The 27,558-nt window shown below is 38.8% G+C and overlaps 1 protein-coding gene across 7 annotated transcripts in view; it reads left to right on the top strand.

Annotated features, from left to right (window-relative positions):
- Positions 1–27,558, top strand: part of PCDH15 (protocadherin related 15) — a 682,309-nt gene that overhangs the window by 112,461 nt on the left and 542,290 nt on the right. For all 7 annotated transcript variants that reach the window (XM_085229238.1, XM_085229233.1, XM_085229230.1 and 4 more), the window contains exon 2: positions 2,938–3,175. The gene's annotated coding sequence lies outside the window, so the exon portion shown is untranslated. The remainder of the gene's footprint in view (positions 1–2,937; positions 3,176–27,558) is intronic.

A 27,558-nucleotide genomic window follows, 5' to 3' on the forward strand; every position in this document is an offset into this window, starting at 1 on the left:
TCCAAGTTAAAGGCAACGTGGGTCCCATCTTATTAATCTGTTTCAATTTTTATTTATTTATTTATTTATTTGTTTATTTATTTATTTATTAATATATTAGCTCTATACTTCTGATTAGGAAAAAAAAAAACAAAAAACAGTTGTTTTTGTTCTCAGTAAATCATTCCATAAAGTTTTTCTTTCCTGATTTGATAACAATCCTGGATTCTTCCTGAATCAAGTTCAAGCATTTTCATTAAGCTTTCAGTCCTTTTTAAGGTTAATAATGTCTGAGAAAGTAATTCGAGTAAAGGTTACCGAGGTACTGAAGTGTTCAGTTCTGTTATAACTGAATCCAGGAGTGTCACCAAGCTTTAATGAGATGATTTGTCTCTACCTGTATAAGATTGCTCTTTGTAATTTAAATTCATGAATATTTTACATGGTAATTGCTCAAGTTGTAATGCCTCTTCCAATAGGAAGCATCCTCATTAAAGTAGTTCACTTGATATAAGAAGAATAACTTTTTATTTTTGAGGTATTTTACTTTGTTTGCTTTTAGTCAGCTGTTGGGAAAAGGACTGTTTGGCTTTGGCAATTCCCATCCTTAAATTTGGGAGTTCTCAGTTGGTGCCATTGTTTTATAACGTGAGCACAATTAAAAGTTATTTCTAAATGGAGGAGAAGATGGATAGAAAGGGGAGATTTGATGGGTGAATATAGGAAAGATGAACAAAATTCTAATACAAGCTTTAGCGTTTATTTTTCTCCTTCCTTCCTCACATACACATGCTTAACAGGAAAACAGAATACATTTGCCTACAAATATAAGTAGCAGCAAAGCCCAGACTCAGTACACTTGGAAAAAGTCACTTGATTTCTCTTTTATTTGTTGAATTGATGGAGACTTTCAGATGCTTTGTGTCAGGAGAGATATTGAAAGGTTGGTTTCTCCTATTGTTCATCCTTGTTTTTCTTCTCACAGTCCAATTTAATAAAGCATTTGGGTAGCCCTGCAATTTGAGAATCATAATGGACTTGATCTTATTCTCCATTTCTTTAATGACTTTCACTCTCTAATACTGCTTTTCTCCCCAAGTCCTTGACATATTTTTGAGAGTTCTTGCTCTCCTTAAACTCTTTTTATTAATGTTAGCACACTTGAGCAGTGGAAGACTGCCAGCAACATGTAAGAACGCTGGGCTAAATGTCACTTGTCTGGAGAAAAGGTTCTGTGCAATTTGTGGTGGCTTTTCTTTATCACACCACTGAGGAGGATATGGGTGAATATTTTCTTGCTGCAAAGAGTCTTGGAGAGTCAGCTTTTTTTGGGAGAGAATCTTTGTCTTTGAACTGTAAAACATTTGACACAGAGGTGATACACTGCTATGTGTGTACTCAGATGTTTTGCTCAAAGGGTATAATCAAAGAATTTTGTAAAGTTAGAATTCAACCCTCGGAAGTTAGCAAATGCTGAATGTACCACTAGTTCTTTGGGGCTTTTTTTCTTCCTTTCTTTTTTCTTTTTTTTCCACTTTGGCGTTGAGCTTAAGATAGGAGCCTTTTGGAGCACAGGAATGTGATTTCAGATTCCTTCTTGATGAATACATACAGCAGAGGTGAACTGAGACTGCGCCAGAAACAAATAAATCTGATGTTTCCAACACCTTTGCTGCCTGAAAGTACGTGCACTGTCCTTCTATAGGTTATTGCGTTTAAGAAGCTGTAGAGAAGCTTGTTTATATAGGGCCAGATAGACCTAGTGGCAGATTTCAGTTTTCTTGTGAACTGTTGTTGTGCCTTGTGTTTATTTGAATCTTAGAAATCTAAGCAGTGGTTGAGTGATGTTGTGTTATGCGAGTGATTCATTTTCTTTGCATCAGACAGTGGTGAAGTGAGGGTCATTGCTCTTCAACAAAGGTCCTTAAGGAACTGAAGATGAATTGACTGAACGTTTATAGCAGTTTTGCTCATTTGTGCGTGAGAAGTATCTTAGAAGCTGAGTACCTGTTTCAGGTGTGATTTGCTGTGCAAGAAACCCCCCTGCTCTATGCTATTTCCATTCCATAAGTACAACTCCTTGTAGCTTATGTTTCTCAGGTGTGTGATGATTCAGTTGTAGTGTTGCACTCATCTTCTCTCTGCTTTAACCAAGCCTTTTTCCCATTTATCTATGAAAAGAGCATTGCAAATCAATTTGTTTTCCATTAAGAAAAATGATTGAAATAAAACAAGGACAAACCATTGGCTCAATTCATCCCTTTCTTTCCCCTCGTTTCTGCAGCAGCTCTGTGCTGTTCAGCTCGAGGCCTCTGTACCCACTGCGTGGTGCAGCTCTGAAATCTTCCCAGTATATTCACTCTGTGCTGCTGGATGTTGTCTGCTTAATATTGATTGGACTTTATTGAAGAAGCATGGGGTTTTAAGCTGTAGTTAAAGAAAATAGAGTTTTTGTTGTTTTCACATCTAGAAGGAGCTCATTGAGCAGAACTCTAATTCTGGAAAGGTTTTGAGATGTTTTTTGTATCAGGTAGTCTGAAATGTCTAGAAGTAGAGATTTGTTTAGCTTGTGGAGGGGGGGAGGGCAACTAAGCCTTTCATTTGGTCCTTTGAGTATTGATCATTTTACAAGGCTCATGGCTCAGTATCATTCAGACTAACGAGTCCTGTGCTCTGTATCCTCCTTGCCTTGTGTAGTTGCTTATCTTATATCAGATTCTGCTTTCTCTTCTTGTCTTTCTCCTAGCTAACGAAGGTTTTTATGCTTTTGAAATAGTTTTTCAGTAATGAGTTGAATTCACAGGTTGAATTATTTCATTAGAGCTCCAAACTGCTCAGACTGATCACTGCAACCTTCAATGCTTTATTCTCACCCTGGCGTCATGATCAGGTCTGTGAAACTGACCACCCTGTGCTGCGTCTGCATGCCTTGGTTTAATCCAACTTCTGCTTTCACAGATCTGATATGGTGGCTTCTCAGCAGCCTCGGTGCCAGAAGTAGCACGTTGAACACTTTGGAAAGGAGTGGAAGTGAACTGCCCTATGGATAACATCTTGGGTTCCTCTGCACACACGTAGAATAAACAAACCAGAAGCCCTGAAGTCACAGAAGAAAGCGATTGCTCCGAAAAGCACAGAGCATACAGTACACACTGCTGGAGTTGTTTTGGAAGCTGTATCCATCCAGGGTTGAAAGGTGAGCTTTCCTCTTTTTTATTAATTTATTTCTCTGTTCAGCTGTTACAGATGCTCAGGGGAGACACTTTCTTAACAAATTGCTTGTTTGTCCTTAATATCTGTCTTTACAAAAGTTACATGGAGAAGCATGCACGTTGATTTGCTTTAGTCTGTCCAGTTGGCCTAGAATTTGATTTTACAGCTGTTCCAGTAATTGGATGTTGTTAGAATAAAACTTTTCATGGCGATGATTCTAACCCGACAGTTTAGTGACAGGAACTTAAGAAGTGTGTAGAATGAAACAAATGCTTGAAAACTGAAGTCAGACTGGAGTGACAGAAAGGAGTAAAACAGGATTCTTGGTAGGTGGTTGAAATCTAACAAATACAGAGTGGGAACAAGGAGTAAATGCTAAATATTGGGAAATTAGTGTGAAGATCAGAGCGGTTATCCATTAAATGGTTCCTTTAAACTGAAATTGTATGTAATTCTGAAAAACCACCCTTGAGCTACCTAAGATGTGCTTAATTATGGCTTGTAAGGGACATCCAAGCAGGTGAACACTGTTCATATTACTTAAATTTCGGTGTATAAAGTCACAGCTGCTTGTCAGAGGTGTGTAAGGACGTAGTAAGGAAATGTTCGGGTGGAGAAACAAGAAGTTGCGTTGTCTTATGTACATTAGAAAAGATGTTCCCTTTGTGGTGTTTTAATTGGGGAAATACCAGGTGCTGAGAAGCTCAAGCCTGCTGAAGAGCAAGAACGGGACAGAAACATGCCAGGTAGAAATGAAATGTTAGAAATAGCACTGTTCAGAAATAATAACCTAATTTTGCATTTCTCTGTTAAAATAACCTTCTTTTGGCACTGCTGATGTAAGGTAGGTTTTCGTGTTTAAGGACAAAGTAATTTTCTAAGTGCAACATTCAAGTATTTGCTCGTATGATCATTGCCTGAAAGGCTGCTAATGCTGCTTTGTGCAGAGTGTCTTATAAAAGGTTTAAAGTTTGTGTTCTTGATAATCTCCCTAGTACAACCTGAGCTTTATTTGAGGTATGATCTAAAACTTGTGCACTGAAATTAATTACATCAAGCTTAATATATTCACGTCTATTTTCAGTGCCAGTCAACCTGCTTAATTACTTTATGCTTTTGATTCTCTGTGGGACATATGAATATATCTGAGGTTGACAATTTATTTTTGCAAAAAATTTATAATAGAAAGGCAGATTATGTTTTTTAATTGAAAGTAATCTTTTAGTGCACTATTAGGTGTTATTCCTTCTTCTGAGGTTTGCCCAATGAACCTGTTTGATCTAGCTTACAGACAAGGAATCCGTTGTGGATGTTTTAGGACTATACTTGGGTTTTCAGTTACAAAGGGTAGAAAAATAATGTGTTATAAAATTGTAGAATGGTTTGTGTTGGAGGGGATCTTTAAGATCATGTAGTTCCAACCCCCTGCTATAGGCAGGGACAACTTCCACTAGACCAGTTTGCTCACAGCCCCACCCAGCTTGGCCTCCTTCCATGGACGGGGCATCCACAGCCTTGCTGGGCAACCTGTTCCACTGTCTCACCACTGTCACAGTAAAGGATTTCTTCCTAATATCTAGTCTAAATCTGCCCTCTTCCGGATTAAAACCATTTCCCCTCATCCTTCTGCTACCTTCCCTTATAAAAAGTCCCTCCCCAGCTTTCCTGTAGGCCCCCTTCAGGTAGTGGAAGGCTGCTATAAGGTCCCTCTGGAACCTTCTCTTCTCCAGGCTGAAGACCCTCAACTCTCTCAGCTGTCCTTGTAGGGGAGGTGCTCCAGCCCTCCTATCATTTCCGTGTTAGTGGAAAAGTGTGACTGATTTGTGGCATGAATAGAACACAGCTGCTCAACATCATGAATTAGTGAGGATCTGCATATAAAATTTAACAAGTTGATCTTGTTGTCTGATAGGTTAACGAGCTAGGTATTACTTGGGCATTACATTCCTTTACATTTTGGATGAAATATTCTTAGAATAGCTGTAGTTATCAAGTTGTAGGTTACGTTTTTATGGCACTGTTTTATCAGCATGTCTCAAAATAGCAAACGTCATCATTTGAGTCTAATAATGCCTCAAGCAACATAGAATTGGTAATGTTTTGCATTTAGCATAGATCTATGCATTTAGTATTGATTTAGTAAAGATTGTCAAGGATAAAGCTAAGTTATTATTTGTTCGGGTAAAATTACATAAATCAGAGAATTCTGGGAAGGTATCAAGGTGTTTTTGATTATTCTTTTTCCCTGTTAAAAGTTATAATTTAAAGCAGAACATTCAGTAAATGCAAACTTCAAAAAAAAATTTTGGATAAACGTGAAGAATCAGCCATCCCTAAAGTATGTACTGTCCTGTCCAGTTTAAGGAGCTTTTCTGTGTTCTTTTACCAAGAGAAGGCCATCCTAGTGAGCTTCTGTTGTACTCTCTGTTCTGCTGTATTCTCTTCTTAGATAGAATCCCATTTCTAAATTGTCCTGTTGGGTTGGCTAACCCTACCCTTACATTTTGAAAAGCCAAAACCTTTATCGTAAGTTCTTTCTCATCTGTTGCTCAGTTCTGTACTCTTGTTTTTGATTGTGGATAGTAAACAACATTTATGTTCAAACAATCAAGGAGTCAAGGGAGAGTGCTGGCACTATTGGAAAGGTGTTTTAAGAGATGGACTGGACCTCTCTGCATTTGCAGGCAGCACCAACACCACTTAGATCTTTTCATTGAGAAGATCTTGGTCTATAACTGACAAAGAGAGCAAAGAGATTACAGAAATCCTGTAATGTCTTTTTCTGCATAAGCTACATATTTTTGTCAGGTTTTTTTCTGTCATTGCTGCGTGGTCGTTTTGAAGCTGGCATTCCCCTTTACGTTCTGTATTTATATTTTTCAACAGGAAAAAATGCTTTATTAGTCTCTTGCTCTTTCTATTTATAGTTAACTACTTCTTGTTCTAGTTAGGTGTAAAAAGGAAAGAAGCCTGATTGGTCGTTTTTCACCTTCCTACACAGCTATGCAGAAGAATCGTTGTGAATTTTAAGTCATTTCAGCCAATTGCATCTGCAGCCTGAAAATATCTTCATTATTGTGCCAAGCTCAACCTTACAGTTTTCAAACTCTGGATGGGTTGTAGTATTGTGTGACCCATGGTTAGCACTTGTGCCACAAGGGAGGTTTTGAGGAGGAGTTTAGTGAACTTAAGTAATTGCATTTTCACTCTTCTCTTAAGTTCAAGCGAAGTTTTTTCATAGACAATTCTTGCTCCTTATGTTTGCATTTATACTGTATGTAGTTCACTAATAATTGCAAGCTCTCACGTTTAGTGGATGCATTAAGCTTGTGTCTTGTTGGTGGAAAAAGCTTAGTGCTGACTCCAGGGCATTGCTGGCTGATCATCTGTAGTATTACTTAGAGAAGCTGGAATTGTAGGGATGGCAGAAGTATTGAAACCTAGGGGTAGTGCAGTGTATTGATGACTCATGGCTGCTCTTTGTTTTTGTACTGCTGTTGTGCTAATGGCTACTAAGAGGGCTTCGCTAGCTCTTGTACTATCTTCTTGTACTCTTTCTAACTTGGTGGGCAAATATTGTTACTTTATTTAGAGTGTTAAGAACATGGGCAGCATGGAACAGATCCACCTTGGATGCTGAGGGGTCTGCTTTTGTCCTCATTTCATCAAATGTGTGTCCCAGGAAACATCTCTCTTGTACAACACAACCTGGCTCATCTATGGAGTGGATAGCATGGTGATAATTCAGTGGTTAAACTGTTTAAAATTGCTTTCATTATTTTTCATTATCATCCAGGTACTCCGTAAGCTCAAGTATACTTTACAAAATGTAGTAGATCTACTCCAAAAGTCAGTCACTGTTTTACTTTTGTCCTCAAAAGCTTGTACCTGAGAACAGGCAATTATGGCAGAAAGGCTGCTTATCCAGCAGAATGACCTCATGGGTGGAGATGGCTCTTCAGCTAATTACAACTTCTGGTGCACAGTAACTAAAAATCCAGTCATCCAGTCTTAAGGAATGTTGTTTTATGTCTAAATTCATTATAAAACCCTGTATTGGATAAAGCATCCCTAAAGTCATAATTATGTATTAATATTGCATCTGCTGGCATATAGATCAGTCTTTTTTTTTTTTTTCTTTCTTTTTTTTTTTTGGCAACCAGTTAAAATTTATCTAGAGATTTCCTGGAAACTTCTTATTTCTTAGCAGTGGCACCTGTGCTGACGTCCAGAGGCTTGATGTGAATCTATAAATGCAATGAGTAGTAAGATTAATTCTCCCAGCACTGCAGAAGCTTTTGGCAGTTGCATTAAACTTTCAAATCTTAAATAAATTCCTCAAGCAAATTTATTTAGTGGATCCTATTTATTGCTCCCTTAGGTAATATGAAGATACGTGTAATAATAACTTGCTTCAGAAAAAGGAGGAGGTGGTGAAAGAGCTGGTGACCAGTGCCAATCAACCCCAAGTCATAGGATCAGCAGAATGTTGCCAGCTGGGCATAGATTGTAGTATGCTTCATTTAGAAAGACAACATCAATTTAGTGAAATCATATGAGAGGAAAGGAAGTAGTTTTCGGTCATTTCTCTTTTGTGTGGAAAATAAGCTGTGTTATCTTTTGTCTAAGGAAGCTTGCTGTATTGTGCATTAAAAAAAAAAAAAAAGTAATAAGATATAACCAGATATGACAGCATTACAAAAACATACAGAGATTTCATCTTTAAACTATTTCAAGGATTGTTTTGTCTTTCAGGCAGCTGAAAAATAGAAGTTAAAATTTAGCACTGAAGACATTTCAAGAGATTTGGTAATTAAAAAGTTAGCTTGTTCTAGAATATGCAATGACATAACTATCTACGTAGTTTTGATTTATAATCACTTTAATAAGCTGGTTAGTCAGCTATATTTTTTCACTTGAAAATAATCTGAGGTTTGGTGGTTGCTGTCTCTCTTTACATAAGTAAATATACACATACATCTGTGTTTGTTTTCTGATGCATGCTTTCATAGAGTATAATTATCAGGGTGCGGGGTTTTGTTGTACGTATGATTCAAAAATAACTACAGAGTCATGCATCTCACACATTTGATACTGTTAAGATGTTATGCCTTCATTTAAGCCCAGTTTCCTGGCACCTGTAGTTTTCAGGTCTCTGTAAGGGAATTACAACCTAAGGTCTCCAAAAGGGAGTTGTGTGCATTTCTTCCATGCGGATATGCTGGCTCACGACTGTCAGAAAGGTAACATATGGAAGTACTAATGAAATATTCGTGAGGGTTGTTGCTATTTGATTGTCTGTTTTATTGTTGTTTTTGTTATTTTGTGGAAGGAGAGGATAACCTGATGGCCTCTGACTTGGTTTGTTGCTTAGTTTTTGACTTTTTTTTTTTTGCCAGAGTAGTATATGGCAGAAGTCAGTTATGAACTTTTGCAAGTTTCTTTGAAGTTGCCCAAACACCTTAGAGTTAAGGTTTCTTCCTGGTCCCTTGCAGATGGTGAAAGACCAGTAGCTGTAGTTACATTCATCCTTCTGATGGCTCATCCCGTGTGGCATCTTTTTCTAATTCCAAGTCAGTGGGTGTTAACTCTTAGAAATCTAAAAATTAAAAATAGAAGTTCCTCAGCAACATGCTCTAAATTTATGGAGTGCCTGGCTTATAATCTGTGAAATATCCTACATGTAAGCTTTGAACTACATGTGATGCCTTATAGATGCAATCAAAGCATTCTGCGAGGATATCCAACAGCAAATGTTTAGAGAAAAGAGTAACCACCTCTATTGCATTAATTTAAGGCATAAAGAAAACTCTTGTACAAAAGTCTTCTTGCACAGAAGACTTTCAAAGACTAAACAATGATTATTATATTTTTTTCACGTTGTGAAGTACAGTAATACAGCTTTGCCAGATATCATCCAGAGTCTCTGACCCAGTTATAAGCAATAACTGTATCAACTCTTGTTTGCGGTGGGGCAGCAAGCACTGCTGGATGTTGAGATGAGTATTGAGTCCTTTTGGCCGAACTCCTTGGCAGGGCATGTTGAAGAAACAAGGCACGTGGGACTTGAAAGGGAAACGCTTGCACAGACAGGTCGTTGATGAGCTACCGGGAAAAGAGTTGACCTTCTACAGTCAGTTCTTGGAAAACAAGGAATTCACTACTGGTGTACCACCAGCATCCTTCATGTTCACTATATGAACATTAAATGATCTAGGAAATAGGTTTGCTTGCAAGATGAGAAGATTTACGGATGCTAGTAAATTGTTTACAGCATACTAAAGATGTGAGCTGGCAAGGAACTGCTGCAGGAGACCTTAGGAGAGTGACTGCCACTGAAATGACAGATGAAATTGTGTAAATAAATGGAAAGGATGTATGTAGGGGAAAAATAATTCTGACTTCATCTCTGAATTGATTGTTACCATTTGTGAGCAAGAGTCTGAAGTTACAACAGATAGTTCCATGAAAATATCCAGTCAATATTTATCAGCAGTGAAAGCATCAACTTAAATGTTAGGAATTATTCAGAGGCAGTTGAGAACAGGACAAGGCATTGATGCCAGTTTGTGTATCCATGCTTCAGCCTTTTATCCCGCTTGTCTGCTGTCTTGCAGTGTGCGTAGTTACAAACAGCCAAGGGAGTGGCAGTAAGAAAACCGAAAGGTGCAAGAACTTTGGTCTGGTGTCTAAGCAGGGTAAGACACCTTGGACAGGAAAATACAAGTAAGGAGACGGTTTTCCAGTGTTAAAAATCCATCCCTGAACTTTAAAAAGCTTCGTTAAAGGGTTGATAGGAATCAGTTGTTGACTACCTCTTTGAGATGAAGAGCCAGGCAGGCTCGAGTGAAGCCTGCAGGGGCTGGGCTCAATACCAGCAGGAGAGGTAGGTTCTCACCTCACCTCTGGTGGTTCCCTGGGGTGCTTCCAGGTGGCACTGTGGTTGCTGCAGGTCCAGGTGTGCTAAAGGGAAGAGCCAGGGTGTGTATTTTTAAGGAGAAATCCAATTGAAGTTAGTGAGTAAACGAAGGGGGGAGTAATGTGATGCATGCCTGATGAGGAGATGGTTCAACATGGAGATGGGTGCAAAGATTTTTGTGCTTTTTGTTCTTACTCCTCTCCTCGGCTCGTGTTTTCAGTGCGATCTAGTTCAGTCCTGGCCTTTCAGACTGCTTTAATTTTTGATATTGTGCTTCCCATTGTTGTAGGGTGAGGGGCAGCTAAAATTTCTTAACACCTCTTTCTGATCTCAGCAGGAAGTGCATGTATGCACATGGTTTTTTTTTGTTTAATTAAGTTCCTCAAATAAGGAGTGAGCATATAATATTTCCCTGTACAATCAAGAGCTGAAATAGGATGAGCTGAGCACGGGATTTAAGATCTGTCAGTGAAAACTTAAGATACCATTACCTTTTTTACCGATTTGGTGGTTCATAAAAAATGATTTTGACTGACGTGATGCCTTACCTCTGTGCATATTCACTATTGCCACGTGTCAGAGCAGGAGTCCTTGCTACCTGCCTAGTGTTTATTCCAAATGTCAGTCTGGTGTTTGCAGTTTGACATATTCCTGAAGGTAATCTGAAGCTTACATGGGTAGATTGATTCCCCTGAACAACAGGGAAGTCACTCCCATTTAGAAAATGTCATTCATCTCTTTAGACTTGTGCAATCAGGATTGTGCTCTGTTGTTTGACATGGCTAAAAAGCAGGGTTGTTTACTCCTTGTGGGTAAACTTCTGCATTGCTGGGTGAATTAATCTTTTTGATAGCTTTATACCGTCTTATAGATATAACATAAGAATCTTGTAGGTAATTGAAACAATAAATCCTTCCCTGGTATTAGCATTAGGTGATTGCAAGTCCTGTTTTGGGTGGTGTTGTTTGGAAGTGCTCTGTTTGGGAGGCATTGAACTCTTCATTCGCTGCCCTGCTCACCGTCTGTGAGCTCTTTTCTTACCAAAGCTTTCTTAGTATTAAAAAAACAACATTTTGAAATAGAAAACTTTGAGAAGATACGCAGTTATAAATGGATTTGATTTAAAGAAAGCTGGTTTTCATCTCATTCAAGAAAGAGTGAATTCTGTACACTGCTGCTGGTGCTGAGAAGATCTGGTTTGTTCTCTGGGGGTTTACATCAAGGGCTGTGTTTCCTTGGAGCTGCTGTGTGCGTGGTGTTTTGGCAGCATGGCCGGGTAGGCAGCTGATTGTGGGATGGCTCCTAATAGGGCAGTGCGTCCCTGGGAGAGTGGGAGCCAGCTGTGTGGGGAGCGGGGCATCCTGCACAGCATCAGGGGTGCTTTTGCTTTGTTTTAAATGTCAGCTTCTCTCGTGCTCGTGGGCCTAAATATCAGCTCATCAGAAATGGTAGAGAGACTCTTAGTAAATATTTCAGGGCAGTTCTGGATGAAATCTCTGTGCCAGTGCATGCTCTTGGCCCAGTTTAACATTGGTGAACCTGTATCACCACTTCTGTTTTCTCGAGGAAGTAAGTAGAAAATGTTTTTTTAAAAAATAGCTTAAGTTTACAAACAATACTGTTTTATTTGTGTATTTCAAAGCTATCTTGGTGCAACAGAAAGATGGTTAAATGGCTGGCTGAGAAGGGACGATTTTTTCTCCTGTATTTAAATGGTAGCAGGATGTCAAAACAAGGAGCATCAATTATGTGCGGTAAGGGCATAAATCCTGTTGCTGTTTTTGCAGCTTTCCTAGTGTATTGTCAAGAAGAGCAGATACATTTCCTGTGTGAGAATACTTAATAAAGAGATCGCATCAAGTGCTCAAGAAACGTGCACTCATGCAGATTCTGAGTGCTGTGTTTAGGTCAAATGTTGCTGTGTTGGACTATGGAAAATGCTTTTTTATTCAGAAGGGCTTTTATCAGTAAATAGTGTGTTTTAAGATTTTTGAAAGACAAAATAGACATTAATACAATTTTGAAGAACAATACAGGGCTCTGTTTGTGTTGCAGTGCTGTACTTCACAAGCAGTGTGAGATGGCTCTTGTTTTGTAAAGGCTTTAAGGCTTTTCTAAAATTCTCTGTCTGACTGACTAAGGGCTATGTATGTCTGATGGCTCTTCATTCACATACTGCAAGTTTCTGTTCCCAGATCTCATACAGACCTCTGACTTTGAGAACAAACACCTAAATCTCTTTGTCACTTCACTTTTGGGGAAAAGAAGGGAAGAATGCAGTCTGCCGTGCCCATAACCTTCATTTTCTGATAAAAAGCTTCTATTTACACGGCCTAATTTACAGGCTGTCTGCCTGCGTGTTTTATAAACTACCCCTAGCACTCAAGAGCACACCTTTAGGAGTGAGACAGTAGGTCACTCAGATTGCACAAATCTTCCTACGTATTTAGGGTTTTTTGTTTTTTGTTTGTTTATCTTGAATTTCCTATTACTTGCTAAATTCTAGGACATCAAGTCCCTAACCAAGATGAGATATGTGCTGCTTTGACTGCCGTGTTCTTGAGCCTTGGTGTTGGCTCAGTCATAAATGCACACCTGCCTGTAGGATCGATTTTTGGAAAAGAGAGGTAATAAAGAGATGAGTCTGAAACTCTCTTAAAGCCTATAGGGGCGGATGACTGTCTGGTTTCCTACAGGCCAGCTGTAAAGCCCTTTAATGTCTGTTGAGAACTTCTGTCCAATTGCAGGAGGAAGGCTGAACAAAAGTCTGACAAGTGGATGGAATTTACTAATTCAGCTTATTGATACGTTATCACAGGGTTCTTACATTACTTGCCCGTAATAGATCAGAAGTGCAAATACAGTTCTTGTTATCTCTCAGTCTGTGCCTCCTAAACATGAGATGTGCTTGAATTAAGAGCAGGCTAAATTTTTCTGTTCCTAACTCAACAGCTCAACAACTTTGTGATACATGATATTATTTTAATGATAAGAGTTGGAGAAGGAAAAGGTTTTTTAATCAACGTGTTACTTTTTGTCAGTGCCAGAGAGGTCAAAGATGATGCATTCCTCTGTTTCTTGCATTTTGAGCTTGAATTCCAGTTTGGGAAGAGCTGTTAGTATCCATGTGTATGTGTGTATGCGTAGTTCATATGAGTTGCAACTTGTGCCTCGTCTGTCTTTTTTCTATTTTCCTTTCTGCAGTTGTTTTCTTTAAGAAAAGCTGGCACACGATGAGCCAGGGGGCAGCATATTTCAATTCTGCTGCTGTTAGTAAGCAAGTAGTGCACAAAGCCCTTTTTGCCTGTGTTTGTCAGTGCAAGAAAAATATGCTCTAGTTTTCAGTCAGCAATTCAGCAATACCATAAAAAAAGGAAAAAACAAAAAAAAAGTTGAAGTAGAATACAGTTAGAAGTAATATATAAACAGGTAAAAACAGTCACAGAAATCTTTTCAGGATTGCTACCTTTGTATTCCCATCAGTACTGTCACCGCTGTGACATCTGTGTGATTGTGTACACCTTCAAAGTCTCAAGGCAGAAAGATTCAGGTAAACAAGCTACTTTCCTATGTAGAGTTTGCATTCATAGATTTGAATTCAAGCAAAGTTTGGCAGTAATATGCTGCCTCTGTCTCTTTCTTTCTCCTTCTGTGTTGAGTTGGTGTTCAAGAGAAGTATGGGCATCATGTTTGTAAAGTTTTGTGCATAGTTTTGCTGCAGTGAGAACCTTTTGTGTTTTGCTCATGCTGGGCTCCGCTCCACAAGGCTTCACAGTTGGTTTTTACTGGAAAACACCTTTCATCCACCACATTAACCTGAGAGGGCCTTCTGAAGGATTGTACCTGTTTTACAGAAGGATATTTCTGCTAAGAATAGGGAAAATAAGCGTGTGTGTGTGTGTGTGTGTGTGTGAAAAACATTTTACTGTTGAGACCAGTCATTATCTACTACAGTGGGAGAATCTGCAAGTGTTTAGCATGCTTTAGTATCTTCCAGAGAGGTCATTTTGAAGACATCAAAGTTCCATTTTTAAATTGGGAAATTAAGTAGTAAATATCAGAAAGAACACAGGTGTGTGCACCAGTTGCACTCTGTAGCTCTGCTACTACAGCAGTGTCCACAGGCCAGCACCATAGCTGAAGTCAGGCAGAGGATTAAATTTGACCAGGTTTGTAGCCCTTAATAAAATTGGAACTTATTAATATACTAGTCAGAAATGTTTCCTTTCTTGGAATGATGTGGAACACACGGTGCAGCAGTGAATGAAGTAGTATCACTGTCAGAAGGAAACATGTCAGATGGTCCCTGCAGATTTCTCAATGGTCTTAGAAGTCTAGGCTGCATCATCTGCTACTTCTGTGGGGTTAATCTGTAAATCTAATCCAGTCTGCAGTAGTTCTCCTGATGATTCCCTACTGACAGTAGCTCCTTTTACTTTCCCTTTACTAGTGGGTTACTTCATACTTCACTTACTTATGATTCAGATGTGCTCCTTGCCAAGGCCATTATTTTTATCACAAGTCCAGAGGTAATGGGCATTTCGTAGCAATTTTCATCGCTTTGTTTTTAATGAAGTGATTTTTCGAGTTTTTTTTATTGCTGTCACCAAGGCAATGTATATTCAGGCAACCACTTTACGCCAAGGAAATGACATCTTTATAATCATCAGAAGTAGTAATGGGCTCGTTAATTCTTCAGAGAACATTGCAAAAAGATGCGGTGACAGTATGCAACGATGCCAGGTTTTCTTCTGGTGTCCAACAGTTTCTTCAGTTGACCTTGTAACAAATGAAATCCTTGGCTAATGAAGTTCATTCAAATGCCTGATTGATGAAATTGCCTACCAGAGTTTGCGCATTACTGGTAAGGGATATGGATTTGATTCATCTCCTAGCTTGCATCGCATCACTAAAAAGTATCTAAAATTTACTGGCCTGTAAGCTCAGGGCTCTTTTCCAGCGTGACTGCCGGGGCGTAGTTTGACAGCGTGAAACTCTGACAAAGTCCAGAAAACTCCAGAACAGGAGATCATGTCTTTAGAAGGGGAGGTTAAGTTGTTCAGTGCAAGTAAATTACTTGGCTGCTATGTGAAGAGATGCTTTTAAAGAAATGCAGTTAATTGTTGGTGCTGAAGTGCTGACATCATACTGGTAATCCAAACCAGTTATGTGGTTCTTCCCAACATGCCTGGATGTGATCTGATATATATGATAATGTTACGCCGAGCGTTGGGTTTTTCTTTTCTTCCATGAGAAGCTTCTGCCAAAACCATTTTTTTTTTAGTCATGCTATGATTGCTTCTTTCTGTTTTTTCTGTCTTTATATTTCTGTCAATTCATGTATGTATAAATCATCAGCAGTTGACAGCCTTACCTTTATTAAAATTCACAGTCAGTTTACATTTGTATAAATGTCTGGATATTTTCATTTCTGACTGTTAGTGTTCTCTATTTCTTTTAACTTACTTCACTGGTTTGTTTAGAAAGCTTCAATATGAGGCAATAAAGAAAGGCATTTTTTTTCCCCCTGTAATAAATGTTATGTGCTTGAGCAAAATGTAGTGCATTAAAGTCAGGCTTGTCCTTGGCTTTAAAGGTGACATTTATCATATGTAAAAAATGTTTGTATATTGCATGGATATATGTGCTCAGACAAATGGTTCATATTTAACAGTCCTAAACAAAGAAACAGTCTATTCACGATTCTGTAAAAATGCTACTGTACAGTAAGTACTGTGTGTGTTCATGTTTAATAGTTTAGTTCAAGTCGCTGCTTTGGGTAGTAAACTGGTGCGGCTGATGAGGAAAAAGTTAGGAACTGATGTGGATTTTCAGAGAGAAGGTGGGTGAAACTAACTGGGTTCTGTGAGCAGCAGTTGTAGTAGAAACACAAGGGCTTTATGAAGTGAAGAAAAGATGGTACGTTATCATATTTAGTGGTATACACTATGAGATGCGTATTTAAGGGCATGCAGGTATGTTTTCATTTTCTTAAATGAGACTTAATGCTGAAATTCTTTTCAAGACTTCTCTCAAGAGATATACATGCTGCTATTATTTATTCCAGTAGCTTGTCTTCCCTAATGAAGCTGTTATTCCAAGGACAAAGCATTAATTGAACAGCTTGGTGATATCTGATGTCATCCTGTTTAGTTTTCTTGTCCTCTTTTCTCCAAACTGTGACCTCCACACTAGATGGAACACCTTTGTAGCCTAATTATATTGTTTGTGAGTCTTCTCTAACCTATCTCTACTTCTTCCCTGTTGTCAACCATTCTGAAAAGTAATGCTTGAACTTTCTAAGTCATGTTGAATTCCAGTCACTTGCGTTCCCATCAATTTTGCTTGCAGTTGATGACGCTCATTCCTTTAAGCTGGTGATTTTTGGCGTGTTATTGCTTTCATAAGTTTGCTTATTGCCCTCGCTTACTTCATTAGTCATCATCCTATGAGTCTGTATAGTCTGTAATCTGAAGAAATGAGGCTGTTGTTGGATGGTATACAGAGCAAGTGATACTTATCATCTCTTTATTGCAGAGATTTCAACTCTTAAGGCTTTGTGTGAGTTCACTTGGTTTGTTTGATGGCAGATACAGAAATTAATTTGTTTCCTCTTCTGGGTGGAAGAGGAAAACCTGCATTTTCTTTAGGTTACCAGCCTATTCCTTTAGAGGCTTTTGAAACGTAAGTTAATTTGTACAGAAGAGAGAAGCCAGGAGATGGGCACATGTTTTCTTTTTCCTGAGAAAGGTTTCCTTTGAGGATATTAGAACAATCTCAAAATAGGAAGAAAGAAATTCTGACCAAATTTCCTGCACTGTAGCAGGTCTGGAGGTCCAAGGTGTGCTGTGGCTAACGAGACGAGCAGAAGTCAGCTCTGTTGGTGCTTCTTTATATGTGGCTGCTGACTTAAGATTCCTGGTCACACTAGGTGAAGACCTCATTCAGTTCATTATGTTCACATTTAAGAAAACACAGACGAAACATAGTGGAAAAAAAAGTCGCAGATGAAAAATGTCTTCAGGTGCAGTACAGGATTTACATGGGTATAAACAAATTGTTCTTTGTTTGAGTTGGGGGGAAGCCTGGAGGTTCATGTTCTCAATGCATCTCTCCTGCTCGCTTTTTTCCCTTATTCTATGGCAAATTATCTTGATGATATTCAAATGTGTTAAATACCGCCTGGTATCTTCAGAGCAAAATTGTAGCTGGAAGGTTTTCTGGATACTTTCCCCTTCTGCAGCAGACATTCTAATAATAAACAGCCCAGTGAACAAACAGTTCTGTGCTTCTGTTAGGCAGAAGGAAGGGGGAACAGATTTGAAGCCTAGGGAAACTGGATTTCCTGAAGCTTTAAATGAGAGAGTAATATTACAAATATGCCTTGTACACTCCAGAAAAGAAATTTCTTTTTTCTTTTTTTTTTCTCCTAAAGAGAATTTTCTTTGATGTTCTAAAGAATTTTCTTTGATGATGCAGAGGGAATATGAAACGGAGAGTATGGGCGGAAGTAAGTCCTTCAGTAACCACCTTATTTCTAGCAATAGGAAATCTCCTTGGCTTCCACGAGTAATGACCTGGTATGAATAACTCTAATTCCCTCTTTTAAAATGCATTTGGTAACTTAAACAGCCCTAGCTATGCTTTTTGAAGCATCTGCAATTATGGGAAATTTCTGTCAGAAGCTCTGCCCTGGAAGTTGCTACTGCCTATGGAGATTGAATTATTTAATGCACAGCGTTTATGCTCTTCTCTCAAGACTAGAGCAGTATAAATACTTTTACAGCATTTAATCTTAGATTATTTTTTTTTATCTTGACATAGCTTTTAGTACTTGAATGAAAATGGCAAGCAAGTGAAGTAATACATTAGAGATGCTTCTGTTTATTAGCCAAAACAATGCTAGAACCACGCGCTCAGACACGATGCTGCAGTCTGACTTTATTGTACGTGTGAAATCGGTAAATACTTACATCCCAAAGAACGAAACATGATTTGAATCCAAGTAGAAGACGCTAAAAGTGTGGTTTATTACACAGTTTGAGTTCACATGTTTTTGCACGTGTGTTGGTATTCCACGGTCTGCTGTGTGCTCCTTGTGTTTTCCTTTATGGAGGGACCACTTCTGCCTCTCCTAGCACAAAACTGATAGTTTTTATGTCACTATAAGGTGGCCTGTTTAAATCAGTATTTGGATTTTGCCTTCTTTGCTTTGTGCTTCTCAAACAGTACTTGTGAGATAAAATTATTCCCTAACCGAGTTTCTTTTGTTGATTATTTCAGTGTTATTTGATGTTTCACAGAGAGTACTTTGTTTTGTTCACATCCTTTTAAATAAACAGCATTCTCATCTCCTAGCTCAATGTGATAGTTAAGAGAACTCAGCGCCATTTCTCTTTGCAGGCCGTTTTTGCTTTCTCATTCTGTCCCCCATTCCTTCCAGAGCTTTGCTCACCAACCTCCAGCCATTTACATTCATCTTCTGTCCCAGGTGGCTCTAAATCTCTTTCCCTTCTCCTCTGGTACAAAAGTTACAGGTTCGATTTGCTTCAAACTACTTCCATCTGAGATACAGCTTTTCAGGCACCTTCCTTTACTTTCTGCAGTGGCATCCACCAAAGGAGTTGTCACTGAGGACAGAGGGCAAACAATGCCTTTATTTTCATTCTTTTTTTTTTTTTTTTAGTAGGAGTCTGCTATTACTTTTGCGAGGAAAATGCAATTCGATGGGAGAAACCCATGTTTAAATATATCAGCACAGTCCTAATCTTTGCGTATTTTAGTCTTTTCTCAGCAACCACGTGCTGCTTTTGTTGTTGTTTTTCACGTGTTTTTTAAAAGAGCAGGTATGACTTGTCACAGTCAAATTTTAGAAGGTGGGAAAGGTATCCTTAACATAAGGCACATTTTTGATCAATTTGAACAATGGGAACAGGAGCAGCTCTTGAGGAATCACTGTTTCTTGCAACTCTGAAAGTAAAATGTGATAGCTTAATACTAGTGGGCATTTGGAACAATATAACAAAAGGAATTTGATCTATTTCGTGTATTGTGAACCTCTTTGTAAGGTCCAGGAATGAAAACAGCTATTTCTCCACAGTAGAATGGTCAGGGGTTCAAACTTACGGTTCTACAAAAGATTTTGTCTATGAAAAGAGTCAATCGCAAGTCCCCATATGGTTCTACCTATTTGAACGTCTGATAAAGTGGGTGTTCAGGTCAGAATGGGAACTGCTGGGCTATGCCTGCTTGTGGAGATTTGATCCCTGGCTGCCTATTGATTACACCTGATACATATTCATATAGGAAGAGCATTTCAAACTGTCTTTGAGAAAAGAGGACATCTCTGCTTAAATACCCAAAGCACAGCAGGGTAAGGCCATGGAAAGAGCTTTCCTTTTTCCTTCTGATGTTTTCTGTTGTCTTCTCTGTTTCATGGTAGCAAAGACATATTTTCTATAGAAAGCATGGGAATCATTTTGCAACTGATGAAATCTTTCTTTACAAATGATTAATCCATGTAGAGCACTCTCAAATGTCTCACTGAATAATGATGGCCCCCCATTAGTTACTGTGATATTCTACCGAGATGTGTAACCTACATACCCATGTTAAACAGCCCCATAATTAATTTCATCCTTGGTCACGCTCAGTAATTTCAAAGGGATTTATGGCTGAGTGCAGTTACACAAAGCTCCGTACTGGCGGATCTCTTCCATTCAAGTCCTGAAGATCCAGTCAGATCTGCAGAGCGAAGGTTCAAAGGGAATTTTGAAAGTAGTCAGACTAAATGGAGTGTGAGACTGAGCAGGATTGAGATGGGTGTGCAACAGGTTTTCTAAAGCAGTCGGAGATTTTGGGGGCACAGAAGTATGAAGAGAAGTTTTGGTCATTTTCCAGCCTTTCTTCTCAGAAAGGAAATATTTTTAAAAGTGATTCTTTAAGGCCTCCATATTGCACTTCTAAAGACTTCAAATTTAATAGATTTTTTTAAATAATTAACTCATGGACATGACAAGGTTTACTTGCTTTTAGAGGGGGAAAAAAGCTTGTTTTTTTCAGTCTGGTGGAAAATTTATTGTGATTTGGGTGAGAAAAGAAGGGAACCTTTTTATGCTACTGGATACGATCTGCTTCCCTGTTGAACAGAGCACGTACTCTTGGAACATTTCTTATGCTACTGGTTCAGGTGCTGGTGTGAAGCTGTGGAAGATATTCCACAGGAATATTGACTATTAGCGAGCATTTCTGTAACTCCAAGAGGCCAGTGTATCTCCTTCCTTCCTGTGTGGCCACCAACAAATATTTCTGATGGTAAAGGGTGATGCTGATTAGTTTTATATCTGTAAAGGCTGTCCTTGCCAAGTTCAGATGCCAGAATTGTTTCTAAGTATAAGTAAACAGGTAAGCTTGGATTAACCTACTTAAATTGTAGTTGAAGTAATGGATTTCTAGGGTTGTTCTATCCAGAGAACCCAGACAGGCTAATAAATACCAAACCATTGTTACCTACCCATCAAAGTTTACAGAATAAATGTTGGAGAATATTTAAAAGCATTTGCCCACTGGCACGTGGTCGTGAAGCCTTGTTCAGTGCTCAGGGAGTACTTCTGCACAGCAGAGCTCTTATAGTCACTGGTGCAAAGCCATCTTAATTGTGTGTGTGTGTGTGTGTGTGTGTGTGTGTGTGTGTGTCAGACAGATTTATTCTCCTTGGAATACTAGGCCTACGATCAGATTGAGTACTGATCTCTGCAAGTAAAAGACAGGTTTCATTTTGGTCTCATTATCCCAGATCTTCTTCCAGTTGCTTTGTTTCCTGTTAGCTTCATTAGAGGTTAACTGCATTTATTACTGAAGGTTGGTCAAGAAGCTACTTACATTTTTTTAATGTTATTTCTTAGTATTCTACCGAGATCATTCAACTTGAGTAAAAGGTGCTCATCGAGCAAAAAACCTTCATGTATTCTGCTGTAGGTCATGATGTGAATAACTGTCCAGTTGTAATGTCTTGTTTGTGCTGTGTTCTGGAGCCCATGGAGAAACTCATCTTTAAGAAAGTAAGCTCACAAGTTACCCCTTCAGCTCTAGGAAGTGTGAATGAAACCTGTACACAGATGAAAAGGGTAGGCGAAGAAGTGTTCAAAAGAATTACCGAAACGAAGGAGGAGAGAGCTCTTACACCCTCTGAGATCCTTTCCTCCTTCTGCAGACAGATGGGGAAGTTCCATTTTTGTTGTTTGAATTGATTCTGTTTCATTTTAATAAGAGGCTGTGAAGAGTCAAAAAGGGTGCCAGCCTCTAGATGGAGCATTAAAATGCAGATCTGCTTGATACTCGATGAAAGCAATGGAACTGGAGAAAGTTCAGCCCTTGTCTCATTTTGCCTCTGTTGAGGTGAGGAAGGCACACAGAAAAATTGTGTTTACTTACATAAACAGTGAGACCTCTTATATTGCCTATTTCCTTGTGTTCTTGGGATATAGTTCCACTGTAGCGTGCCCTCAGATATTGTTATTTTCTTGAGGAGAAAAAAAAAAAAGAAGAAAAAGGAACAAGTGTAAGAGTTTGCCAGACCTTGGTACGCATCAAAATGTGTTCTGTAAGAACAGCTCCAAGGGATGCTTGTAGATGCAGGTATCTGAGCCAAGTTGAACAGATGTGAATGGTGGTTCGTGCTGCAGCCATGTACTAGTAGGAAGGAGAAAAATTGCAGTGATGATGTTTTGTTAAAAACAGTTGCGAAGGAAAGAGAGCTAGAGCCACATGCTGAAAGTGGCTGTGAGCATGACTGGTGCTGGGGCACTGGCATAAATTCTGGATTTATGCATTTCTGACCCTTCTTGCCTATCGTTATTGCTAAGTGAAGCTGCTAGAAGAGCAGCTGCTTGTATACTCCTCTCCATCAGTGGCATGCTTTGCAGTGAGCCTTTGAGAATCTTCAGTGAGCTGCCTGTGTGGCATCAGAAGTTTGTCTTGAATAGCAGCTGGATACATCTTTACTCACAGAGAAGATGTAGGGTAGCAACCATCTCAGAGTTTCTCTACTGGGGTATCTAAAACCTTCTTGGAAAGGTCTGACACTGAAATGGTATTCAATTTTGTATCTATGTACGACTTACTGCTATGCATCATTTACCAATAGAAATCTGAAGTGGAGATGTTTGTGATCAGTTACTTTTTGATATCAGTAAGCACGTCAGTAGTAGTGAGGCTGAGACCAAAAATAAATAAATAAATCCACCAGCTTTCACGGACTGTTGGTTCTCTGAAGTCAGATTTGATTTAATGTGCTGGAAATAAAAACTCCACGCATCATGGTGTCATACCTATCAATTGCACCTCGTTAGACCCTTCCCAAATAGTCATACAGTCTTGATCAAATATTTTATTGAAGCATAAACGGAATTTTAACCTTCTCTATTACAGAGATCACAAGTAAGGTAAAGGCCTGCTACTGTAGATAACACAGAGTGCTGTTCTATTGATTCTGTCTGCCTTCACAACACCCACTGCTGTCCTCTATTTCTTAGCAATTTTCAGAGACAGATAACTAATTCTGCTGAGATCCTTTGACTGAAATGACAATTTCACAGCTCCCTCTTGGGACTGTCATGAGTGTGATCAGATTTTCAATCTGCAAACACTTATCGATTTGCTTCCTAGAAACTTCCTAAGAAATCCCACCTGGGTAAACAAATTCTCTAAACTTTATTAACGTATATTAGGTGTTCTTGAATAGAACAATTATATTTTGAAAAGAACTCCAGCAGTATGTTCTTTTCTTAGCTCCTGATGGAATGGAGTTGTGTTCTTCAGAGTGCCTGGTATGATGCTGTGTTTGGTTCTAGGAGAAAAACACAACATGTTTGTAGCTGCTGCTAAGCAGTGCTGTACAGAGCCAAGGCCATGCGCAGCAAAGGGCTCAGGGAGCTGGGAGGGAACAGAGTGAGGATGGCTGACTTAAAGCATCCAGAGGGATATTCCATCCATACGACATGAAGCAGGAGGAGTTCTGAAGGGGTGGGAGTTCATCTCTCTCTCTTGTCGCTCGGGAGTCAGCTGGGCATTGGTTGGGGGGTGGTGAACAATTGCTTGTGCATATATATGCATTCATATAAATATACATAGTCATAACTATATTCCTTTTTTTTTTTTTTTAATCGTAGTAAATAGTTTTATCTCAACCCATGAGTTCTACTTCCTTTGTTTTTTGATTCTCTCCCATCTCACAGGGAGGATAAAAATAATAAAATGCATTAAAATGATAATCTGTCTACATTTAGGAGAAATGTCTGTAATTAAGTAAAATCATGTGCATCCTCTTGAATTTTTGGGATGGTTAGTTTAATAATTGGAATGTTGATGGTATTTTTGGGCTTGTGTGATATCAATAGAGCTTACATTGGAAAGCCATGTAGCAACAAAGTATGCATTGATTAAAAGGTGCCACAAATTTTAAGTGCTTGATTTTTTATAAAAATTCTATATACATTCTATATATTCTGTAGGAAATATGATGGAAGAGGTGATTAGAGTTTGGTGTGGTGCTCTGCAAGAAAAACAGTGCCTCTCTTTGCTGCAGAGAACAGCATAATATGTTTAGCTCTGTCTTTGTTATTACACCCCAGATAATCTTAATCTTAAATCCTGATTTAATGGTGGCGTTAATCCAGGTGATTGATTGCCCTACATAACTGTGGGAATTAGAATGTAAATTAAGAATGGGATTGGTGTTTGCTCATTTTAAACTAATACTAGGCATACCATGTGTGGTTATAGAAATGGATTCGTTGCAAGATGCTCAGCAGTACCCTGCCTTCAGAGCATCATCTTCTGAGGTGAGCTGACACCCTGTCTCTGGGAGGCTTTGTTCAGTATGGATTGGTTAAGTATGTAGATGGCTCTGAAAGCCGTGCCTCCCATTTGTTTACATGGAAACTACAACACGTACAAAGAGCACAATCATGCTGTTTGATACAAAATGCTGATTTTCAACATAGTGACCGCTCTTAGCTGTGCATTTTTGCCAACAGTGAACAAGAACCTGCATGCCACACTTGTGAGAGTCTTGAGCAGTGGAGATTTGTTGCTGCCACTGCTGGAATGCACCACTCACTGCCTCACTGTGCTCACGTCCATTGGTTGGTCTCCATAAATGCTCAGCAGGTGGATGTCACTGGGGGACAGTTTTTCCACATGGAGGAGTTCAATTGCACATCTTTGCTTCATACTCATTGCTGTATCAGATGCCGTCTATCAGACTGCCTGCCTGCTGCCATCTGCCACGTGGCAGCTAAGTGTTACAGAGATTGGTGGGAAGGTTCAAGCTCTACTGCCATACCACCAAATTTTGGCTTTGACACAAATGGCCGACACCATAAAAATAGGAGGCGTTACTTTCAGAACAGCCCTGATGGTTTGTTGTCAGCACTCAGTCCAGGGTTACCCACACTCCCTAACAGATGGAAACAGCTCTAAGTGGTGAAGTGTAGTTTTTCCAGGCTGAATGGGATCTCTGTGATGAGCCTTGGAGAAGGTTTTTTTGACAGAAGTCTGTAGGAAGATGCGAGTGGCAAAAGGGTAGGACAGGAGAGCTCTTAAGAAGTGAGGAAGATGAACATGAAGTTTCAGAAATGCACACTTGTGTGTGACATGATTTCATTTGGAAGTTCTGTGTGAATTTTTCCATTACTTAAAGAAAAATACCTTTTTGCCCCAAGAACTTCTCTAGCTTGAAAGTGATGGGAGATTTAACTCCAGAGGAGCTTTGAAGAAAGTGAACGTTCCTACGTTTCCAAGGCATCGTGCAGCAGGGGTCTGAAAGTGGAGGTTGGAGGATGCCTCTGCTTGAGATGTGAATATCAGCTGGACAGCAGAGGTCATGGTTTTTTGTTTTTTCTTTTTTTTTTTTCCTGCACATAGCAGTGTTTGACACTCAGAGATGTAACACATTGTGTCTGAATTGATGTGAGGAAAAGATCTCGGGAGGAAGTGAGAAATGGAAGCCGTTTTGATCATTGCTCCTCTGTATCTAAGATAACACGATCACCTGAGCTGAAAGATGAAATTTCAGAGCTGCTGTGCTTTGTTATTAGCAGAAGGGGTACAAAGCAACCAAAATGAGCAGCTGAAGACAGGACATCAGGCACTTGTGGAGTTGGCTGATGCAGTCATGCCTTAGTTTCCCTTACAACATTCAGTATGTGTGAGTGGTTGGCTTTATCAGTCTGTCAGTGATTCAAGCTCCTAAATCTCTGCTCTGTGAGTCTTTGAAGCTACGGACAGCTTTGCTGAGGATAATTAATATAGGATCTCAGTCTTATTCTGAGTCAACTAGCTGTGGCACAGCGATGGCTTTGGGCCTGTGTTGCATTTATCTTGATTTTCTGGGTGAAGTTACAGTTCCATTTAGAAGTATGAAGGCATTCTGAGCAGAGCTCCTGCTGTGCTAAGAGCATCCCTGCCATTTTTGTTTACTTTAAAAACATTATGTAGGTAGCTTGGGAAATGTCTTCAAAAGAAAATATTTTAAAAGCAGAAATTTATAGATAAATATATTGATAGTTTGTTTGTTTGTTTGTTTTGGAAAAGACAGTTTCTCCTTGGTCTCCAGAGAACTAGAAGCAGTGTAGCAGTACAGATTGTGATAACTTTCCAGTGGTGAGTTTGACTAAGCTCTAGTCTTCACAGAATTATTTATCCTTCCTCCTTTTGCTGTCGTTGAGCTGCCAACCTGCATTTCCAACATGGAGAATGGAGTTTGATTCCAGGCTTATTGCTTCTCTGTAGATTTAGGAATAAATAGTAGCAGAAAACAGGTAAGTTTAAAGGTTAAAGGGCACAAGAAATGTTACAAATTCTGTTTTTTTTGCCATGAGATAACACATTATTTTCTTGAGGAAAGTTTTCAATCCCTTAGCTAGTTTCTGCCTACCTTAGTACCTAGAGCTTCTTTCCTTCTAGGATAGATTGCACGTACAGTACATGTTCACAGAGAATACTTAGGCTTCTAGTTCTCCTGTTTTCCTTGACAGTATAATACTTCATTCTCTTACATTAATTTTTTATATTAATATTGTTAATTCAGTATTGTTAAAGTTTAAATTGGTAAGTTATAGATATGGTGTAGATAATAAATAGTGTGTCTGTCTATTACGGAACTACTATGGAATTTACTATGGAATTTTCTTGAGCAGAGCATGTTTCTGTACTGGTTTTTCCTCAGCTTGAACAATTGTGCTGAACTGCAGGTGCCCTAGCATTGCTAGTTTTGTTAAGGCTGCTCATAAGTAGTAGTTTGCTCATCACACTTAGCTGTTTCTTATGAATTACTCAATAGGTGACCCCTTCTTTTTAGTTAGTGACCACGTATTTGCTATGCAAGTCCACATGACTGAAAAGAATGGGCTTTTATAAAAAAAAAAAAAAAAAAACAACAAAAACATGGTTCTGTTTCACTTGTGACACTTAACCAACCACTGGTTGTGCATCACTTCACAGGTGCCTGACTGCATTTTAGCATACCTCACTTGAGCCTTGTACTCTGCTGATGAGATTCATGTACTAAATTCCTAAATTGCATACATTGATAGTATTTTTTCCTTTTTTTCTGGACTTAACAGGTATACATAAAAACATTACCAACCAATCTGCACGATTTACTAGTTCTCTTTAACGTGCTTTGCTGACTAAGCAATATACTTGAAGAGAGTCACTGTACGTGTGATGGGGCTTAACTGCAAACTGTCCTAACTGGTAGTTGTGCTTTATTGCTGTGCTGCATTCTGCTTTTTAAAATGCGTGGTTCAGTCAGGATGCTGTTTCAACTTTGACTCAGACACCAAAAAAGAACATATACAGATTTTATTATCCTACGGTGCTAGCTAACACTGCAGTACAATATAGTTATTTTTGAGTGACATAAATGCAATTTTGATATTGTAAATAGGATTAACCGTGTTATTTAAAGGTGCCAAGGGAAATGTTGTATTACAGTACTGTTTTTGAAATATATGAAATCTTACATGAGATATATATTGGAAAAAAAAAAAAGGAACAGAAACCTTAGAGATTTGCTATATTATAAATGTTGGTATGAACAGAAGAGGTTTGATAAATAACAACCAACTGTGTTCTCATCTTTATCTCTTATCTCTTGTTGCGGAAGCTAAGAATGCAGCCAGAAAGTTGACTCATACCTTTCTTTGTTGTTGTTTTTTTTTTTTTTTTTTTTTTCAGTTGGAACTCAACAAGGAGAATTTCCATCTCTGTGTAACTCTGTTGTGTCATTAATTTATTCATTTCTACTATTTCAGATGGATTGTTGCAATTACAATTTGAACTCCTAAAAATTCAATAGGTGAGCTTGGCAGCTTCATGCTGTGGTGACTTTATTGTTCCTGAGTAGAATAATTTCTACATGTTCTCCTTGGTGAGAAAAGGCA

The sequence above is a fragment of the Meleagris gallopavo genome, chromosome 8 (genome assembly GCF_905368555.1).
Source record: "Meleagris gallopavo chromosome 8, MGAL_WU_HG_1.1, whole genome shotgun sequence".
Lineage (NCBI taxonomy): Eukaryota > Metazoa > Chordata > Aves > Galliformes > Phasianidae > Meleagris > Meleagris gallopavo.